Genomic DNA, 8550 nt, shown 5'->3' with positions numbered 1-8550 from the left:
AATATTAATTTCTAATATTTTGATTTATTAATTATTATTATTGATAATTATAATTATTAATTATTATTATGAATAATAAATATTAATTATTATTTATATTAATAATTATTATAATTATTTTTAATATTAATAATTATTTAAAATAATAAATTATTATCACAAATACAATATTAATTATTATTATTGAATATTAATTATTATTATTTTTTTATTATTAATTATTATTTGAAAATAGAGCAAAGCTGATCTGAGCAGACAGGGTTCCACAACAGAGCAGCTACAAAGAACGGGGCCTAAGACTGGACTACAGTCAGATACTCTTCTTGCCCACAATCTCTCGAATATGAATATTGGCCTAAAAAGATTTGAAAATTTTAGAACAACCAGAATGAATTTCCACCGTATTTTCGACAGAATCAACCCACCTCAACACCCCACAAACCCCCAAAGTAGCCTATAAAAAAAATGACCTCTAGTATATACTACATCTCTCTCACCTTTGAAAAAGAGGAAAATATACATGGCACCAATACAATACCTTAAACCTACTCCAAAAGACCCAAGCCAAACTCCAAACCAAACTAGTTTCCCAGCCCCCAACAAACCCAAATGCAACCAAACCTGTTTTCCAACCCAAACCTGGTTCCAGGCACAAAGAAACCATCATGGTCCTAGCTCCTCTCAGGAAGCAACAAGGGTTTCATAAGTGATGTTCCTTTATCCTCAAAAGGTCTTTCAAGTTCTAACTCTCTGCGGGACCCACAAGAGGTCAAGTTTAAAAGATCATATCATCTCAAGCTACCAAAACCTCCTTTTAAGAAATCCGTCACAAAAGGAAAATTTATGACCTCTGTTTTCTCCTTTCTCAAGCTTCGAAGCATCACTACTTGTTTGCCTAGCATAGTGACTGAAAAAGGAATATGGAGGGGACGAGAATGGAGACGGAAGTTTTTGTATGATTTTAACAAATATCTGTGTGGTGAATTTGGAACCTATATATTTTTAGGATGTTTTTCTTGTTTACATTTGGAGAAACGAGGTCATGACACTTCAGAATCTCTTGTGTCTCGACTAATTACTGTGCTGAGGGGTCGATGGCTCCCCCTATTGAGCCACCCGGCGTACGATGAAGTTTGGATCGTGGAACTATAGGGGTCTACGGCAGGCGTACTCCCCTAAAGTTCCATATATTAAATCTTTAGTCCGCTTATGTGGTTTAGATGTTCTGTTTTTAATGGAGACTGGTATGTGTAGATATTACTGCGCAAAAGTTGTCTACTGTTTCCTTTTCAGGCTTTTGTGGTTCAGATGATGCAGGTTTGAGTGGTGGATTATTTTTGTTGTGGTTTTCTCCACTTCAATTAGATCCTATTTTGATAACCCCAAATTTTATTTTCTGTAAAATAGTTGTGGGTTCAGTAACAAAATTTATAGTTCTTGTGAACGGGGCACCCCATTGTTGGTGACCGACCTCAAGTTTGGTCGGTCCTTTCAGATATTATAGGTTGAACTCTAAATTTGGTTTTAGTTGGGGATTTTAACCAGGTGGAGTTTTTAGTGGATAAAGCGGGTGGTTCTTCTTCCATTCCTGGACGATATGATTTCATAGACTGGCGTTTGCATTCGGGATTACTAGAATACTTGGACTAACAATTAGACAAATTCGGACCCTATTTTTCAAAGGTTGGACAGAGCTTATGCCACGTCGTCTTGGTTGGAGGATCACCCGAAAACTTCTATTTTTCATCAGCCAATCTTGTTTTCGGATCATGTGGCTATTATTTTATCTGATTCAGAAAGTCGGGATCAGGCTAAAAGACCTTATAAAATTGAAAATTGGTGTTTGTCGATGAAGAAAGTTCAGTCTATTGTAGTATCGGTTTTATTGTTGTATTTAGCTGGTTCACCGATGTTTTCTTTGTCGTGAAAGCTTTTGATTATTAAGGATCGTTTGCTAGCTTGGTGTACATCTCATAAGAAAGCTTGGGGGATTAATTGGAAAACCTTGGCTTCGGATATTAATCAGGAAGAATTCAATATGGATAGTCCTGTTGATCATTGTCTTTTCATTACAACAAAGGAGGAATAGTTAGCGGCTGTTCATGCGACCTTTCACTATTGGCGCCAATGTGCCAAAATCAGATGGGATGCCACGAGGGAAGTTCATTCTAAGTTGCTTTTCTCTTTGGTTTAGTCTCGGCATAGACGTAATGTCATCCACTGTTTGAAGTATTCGAATAGGTAGTGGATTTCTGATTCGGTAGGGGTTCGATCTCTTGTTTTTTTCATTCTACAAGGACTTATATAACCCTGCCTGTTCCGGAATCTTCCTGGTGGGACCAACTGCAGTTACCCTCTCTTTCTTCAGAATAAATACATCAACTAATGCTTCATTTTTCAAATATTGAGATTCGAGACGCTATGTTTGCTATCGATGACAATAAGGCTCACGGATTGTTTTCCTTCGGCTTTTTTCAAGACTCATTTGCAAGATGTACGCCCAATTGTTGTTTCTGCGGTTCAGAACTTCTTTGCTCACGGTTATATGCTTAAGGATCGGAATTGTACCTTTATTGTCCTGCTTCTTAAGGTGGATTGTCCATAATTGGTTTCGTGCAATGTTCTTTACAAATGCATTGCTAAATGACATACGGGTCGTCTTCGGCTTATTTTGCCTTCCTTGGTGTCGGATTATCAGAATGCTTTTGTTCCTGGGTGGATGTTATCAGATAATGGTTTGATTGCTCACGAGGTTTTGTCATTTATAAATGCTTTTAAGGCTCGTAAGCGATTCTATGCAGCTCTCAAATTAGATATGAATAACGCCTACGACCGTGTTAGTTGGGACTTTTTGCTACGTACCCTTCAAGCTTTTGGTTTTCCCCCGTATTGGCTTCATATTATTCACCAGTGCATCTCTACAGTCTCATACCAGGTCTTGGTTAATGGCAATCCTTCACCCACTTTTCAGCCTCATTGCGGTCTTCGTCACGCGGATCCAGTCTCTTAATATCTTTTTGTACTTTATATGGAGGTTTTCTCTGCATTGTTATGTCCAGCGGAAGAGCAATCTTTGATCTAGGGCATTCGTATTTCGGGGGGGGGGGGGGGGCCTTCTATTTCACATTTGTTTTTTGCCGATGACTCATTGTTTTTCTTTTAGGTGTCTCCTACTACTTGTGACCATCTTCTAGCTGTTATCCAAAAATTCTGCGAGGTGTCTGGACAAATGATTAATCTCCAAAAATCTTTTGTCAAGTTAAGCCCGAATACTCTGTCGATTATCGAGATTATTTGGCTCGGTGCTCGAGTCTTCAACAAAAGTCGTCCCTTAGTTCTCACTTGGGTTTACCAATTGACCTGGCAAGAGTAAAGTTTCAGAATTCCGGCATTTAATTTATATAGTTTCTAATCGTCTTTCACAGTTTGCCTCTCTTAAGTTATCGGCAGCGGCTAAATTGGTCATTATAAATTCAGTTTTGGTGGCATCTTTTAATCATGTCTTGTCGGTTTTCCAGATCCCGGCCACCATATGTCATTGCATTGATAGCATGCTTGCTCGGTTTTGGTGGCACTCCTCTTCCTCTTCCAGGGGGTTGGCCTTTCATTCCGCCTCTTTGTTACATCTTCCCAAGGGTTTGGGTGGCTTAGGTCTTCGAAACTTGGAGAATTTTAATTGGGCCTTGCTTGCCTGACAACGTTGGCATATTCATCACCATCCTCAGCTATTAATCTCTTAAGTTTTTTGTGCGAAATATCCTTCTCTTCGTTCCTTGGGCTTGGATTGTCGTGGTTTGTCGGATGAAGAGTCAACCTTGGTCAAGGGTTTACCTTGGAAAGTGGATTCAGGTTCGAATGTTTGTATTCTCAAGGATGATTGGGCCCTGGGAGGTTTGGTGCAATTTGAACCTTCTGTGTTTGAGTCGGAGGTTCCGACTCATGTTTCTTCTATTATTATTCCGCGTTCTGGCGTGTGGCACTCTTCTCTAATCCATCGGCTCTTTGATAGTAATTTCGCTCAACACATTCTTTCGGCGAAGCGGCCTCAGCGTCCGATGAATGATTTTGTATACTAGAAGTTTACACGGGATAGTCGTTTTTCTACGAAATCGGCTTATACTTTGCTGGTTCGTCAATGTATGCATTCGGTTGTTGGTGAACTAGCTCCTCCCTCTTGGTGGAAACGATTTTGGGGTTTGCCTCTCCTTCCTCGATTTAAGATGTTTTCTTGGAAGATGTTGCATGATGCTTTACCCCTTTCGTCAATTTTGTGTTCGAAGGGTCTGCCACTCAATCCGGTGTGCATTTTCTGTCATGGTGATTTCGAGACGATTTCTCATCATTTCCGTGATTGTCGTATATACGTCCACTTTTGGAGCAAGGTCCTTTGGCACTTGATGGTCGTCTTCTGCGAGCTAAACCATTTAATGACTGGTTTATGGATTTGATATCGGACTTTCAGCGGTCTAAGAATTTTGAAGGTTTTGTGTCTTTTGTCTGCTTCCTCTGGGCTATTTGGCTTACGCGTAATCAATGCATTTTCAAGCAGGCAGTTTGGTCTCCTTCTATGATTTTCCACCTTTCTGCGGACTGGGTTGCCCAAGTTTCTCTGAAGTTTTTCAAAGTCAGCCATCCTCCTCCCATAGGTGTCGATCTTCCCCACAGAGACCTTTGGTGTCGTTGAGTGTGAGAGGTAGTCCTACTAATCCTCTTGACCATTGTGTACTTTTTTATGGTGCTTGGAACTGTGAGGACAATAGTGCAGGGGCAGCAGGTTGGATTTTCTGAGAGGTTCATTTGGATAGGGTGCTTGGCGGCAGTGCTAGGACCTGTAAAACTACATCTGCTCTTCTTCAGGCGGAACTTCAAGCTTGTTTTTGGGCTCTTAAGGCATCCATTCGTAAGGGTTATCTTCGTCTTCTCATCTATACGGATTGCGCTGCCTTGGTTTTCTTGTTCCGACATCCTGGTTCGGCTGGTATTTCCTGTGCTTGGCTGCTTCAAGATATTAAGGACATTCTTCCTCAACTTTCTGGTTGCAAGATCTCTAAGGTGCCTAGGGGATGGGTTACCCCCGCGCAGTCACGCACTGGCTGATTGTGCGTGCTCGACAACGTCGTTTCCTTTGTTGGTCTTCTTTGTTTGTGTGTTTTTTGTTTGGTAGTGATCTTCTTCAAAAAAAAAAAGAAAAAAAAAAATTGTACTACCTCCTTCTTAGAAATTTTTTTAAGTGAAATGTTTTGACTCTTTACACTATTTACCCAATCCACTTTGATTAATGTTAGTAATTTTTACATGAGAAAAAGAAATATAGTCTTGTGAGTGTTTGTTGAAATCGTCTCTATATATAGTTAAACAGTATTCAATTGTTAGTATTTTTTGTTGTTGGAATCATCTCAATAATTAGTTTAACAATATTCAATTGTTATAATTTTTACTTAGTCAAATTTTTGCATTGGCATACGTGTCCCAACAGAAGCGTTTCACTTAAAGAAAAATACAAAGGAAGTATATTAATGTCATATACTTCATATAAAATTGTGGATCGGAATGATTACGTTTCTCAACTTCACCTCGCCTCACTTCCATGGTTCTTGACTGATTCCATGAACTCTATTTTGCTCCATCCAAGTAGCCATATGTTCCATCATATGCGTAAATTTATCTAAAAATGTGTCTTATTGTAAATTTTTGTTATAAAATAGATGAAGGAAAAATTAAAAGGAAGATGTAGAGAGTAATCTGAGTTGTTTTTCTTCATTAGGCAATGCATATTATATATACATGAGAAAGATTTTACTCTCCAAAGGTAATGAAGAGTCAAAATAATGCAAGAGTTACCACGGGAGTTACAAAGGGTTACTAAGGAATTGGAAGTAATAATGCTAAGGGGGTTAAAAAGGTATGCATAAGAACACATATATTTCATAATAAAGTATTATGAAATATAGTTAAGTGTGTTCTTATTATGAAATATATGTGTTCTTATGCATAACTTGGTAGGGAGGACCCGTGTTCGATCCCCCGAAATAACAATCGGGAGGGGACTTGAATCTAACCACCTACAACTAATCTCCGAATCCGAATTAGCTCAAAGGATGAAGCGGGTGGAACACCAAAAAATAAAAAATAAATAAATAAATTGTTTTAATAATCTATTAATGTAAGTTAAATGGGATACAGGTTAATACTTAAAAGATTTTTTTATATACATATATAATTAATTTATGTTGTGGCTTACCCTTTAATTTTGGAGAAGCCTCAACGTAAGTGCTATTTGTGTTTGTTTTCTTTGATAATTAGCTCGTTAGGTAGTTGTTACACTAACTGATATTAAAGTCTAGCGTCGTTGGTTCGTAATGCATTATTATTATTATTATTATTATTATTATTATTATTACTATTATTTTACTTTTTTTTTTATATCTCAAAAACAGATAAGGTCATACAACCTATAAAAAGTTAGTGGATACCCAAGATACAATCTGGACCCCCACTCCTCTAGCTATAACAAATCCAATCCTAGTAAATATATAAGCAGCAGCACGCGTCCCAATATTATTATTATTATTATTATTATTATTATTATTATTATTATTATTATTATTATTATTATTATTATCAAATGAAGCAAAGCCAAGTACAAAGAGAAAAGAAAAGAAAAAACAAAGCAACGCACCACACTACCAAAACCCAGTAACTAAGAAACAAAAAACGACGGAGGTACTAGACGTGGAAAGGCCACCCCTCCAGCATCCTCCTCCAAAATGCTACTAAGATCTAATGGAATAAAACTGAGAATATCTAAATCGGTGTCTTAAATGACTTTGCAGTTGATCAACCAATCCGTTGCTCGAATTCCCCCTTTAAAAATATGAGCAACCTTGATCTCCCAACTGTCATTCTGTCATTCTTAAGCATGTTGATGTATGGAGAAATTTCATGAATATTCTCACCATTGGGAGCCTTCCCCTGCCTTAGGATTTGCACACAAGCCAAATTGTCAAGTTGTATTAGTCTTCTAAAGACTAAAGTCCAATAAACTAACTTTGAGTTATGTTGTTTTCTCATCCGAATCACGTCAGAAACAAGTTTCTCACTCACAAGTCGTAGCTTCGCTACTCGGTTGTGCTCCCCCCGTGGGTGGGGGTTACCAAGCGTAATCCACAAGTAATGAGTGACATTTTAACAAATCTTGTATTTGAAAAATGGGATATGTTTTTATTTTTTTATTTTTTTTTCCAATCTAAAGGTCTGTTCTGATTTACTGAACTGAATTGATTGGAGGTGAACTGAACTGAATATTTTATGGGAGAAGGAAATTAGGAACTGGGCTGAGCTGAACTGAACTGAACTGAAAATAAGATGAAGAGAAAAGGCTCTAAATCATGCTCTAATACCTCTATGGGAAAGGATATTCATCCTATCCACCCCTCCTCCTTTGCAAAATATATTTGTTTTGGAAATTTATGATTCATTTCTCCATTTGTTTGGTTTTGGGAGACATTTTAGGTATCTAGAGTTATTCAAATTATAAAATACAATATATCAATAGGTCGTGAACTTTATATTGTTAATTAGTTGAATTAAATAATCTAAAATGGATCTCATTTTAGATTACCTTTTGAAATAAATTTCATCATATATAAATACTATGTAACAGTTTTAAAAGATATTTATTGAATGTTTTAATTTATTTTTTAAATATTAAATGTTGGAATTTTTTTTTATAGTCTAAATTTAAAAATTATATTAAAGTAAATTTAAAAAGATCATAATTATTAGGATTTTTTGACTTTTACCACAAAAAAAAAAAATCAAGAAAATGTTTTTTACCACTAAAACTTTTAAAAGTTTTATTTTACCACCGAATAAAATTCTAAAAATTGTTTTTTACCACCTACCGTTAAAAAACCGTTAAATCTAATGATTTTTAAAAAATAATCCTTTGATTTTCGTGCACACAACATGTTTTTCATAGGTTAAGGGAGGCATTTTGGGCTGTTGGACCAATTTGAGGTTAGAATAGACAAAAAATGATCGAAAATGTCTCATTTTGAGAGATATATGCATTTAAAGTCTACCCTACTAGATTTCGAGTCATAATCTAACACTTATTTTGATTATGTTTCATCTGATATTATATTTCATTGGCTTAACATTATACATATCAATGTGTCACATTAATGCTTATTTGTCTTGTGCGATATGGTGAAAAGTTAACGAATTTTTAAGATATTTATTGAATAATTTAATTTAAACTAACTTTATTGAAATTTATAAGTTAATTTAAAGTAAGGGCCGTCAGATTTACTAAACTAGCTGAACTGAACTAAATTGTTTATGAGAAAAGGAAATTAGGAACTGAACTGAACTGATTGGATCTGAAATGAACTAAACTTGACTGAACTGAACTAAAATTAAGTTGGAGAGAACAGGCCTTTAACATATGAAATATTGAAATTTTATTGAAATAAAACTCTGTTATAAAAATCTATCCAATTTTTTTTGAAAAAAAATCTATTTAAAGTAACTTTTTTATCTTACAAA

Source organism: Chenopodium album, chromosome 18, assembly GCF_948465745.1.
Source record: "Chenopodium album chromosome 18, dcCheAlbu1.1, whole genome shotgun sequence".
Taxonomy (NCBI): Eukaryota; Viridiplantae; Streptophyta; class Magnoliopsida; order Caryophyllales; family Amaranthaceae; genus Chenopodium; species Chenopodium album.
Note: the sequence above shows the minus strand (reverse complement) of the source record.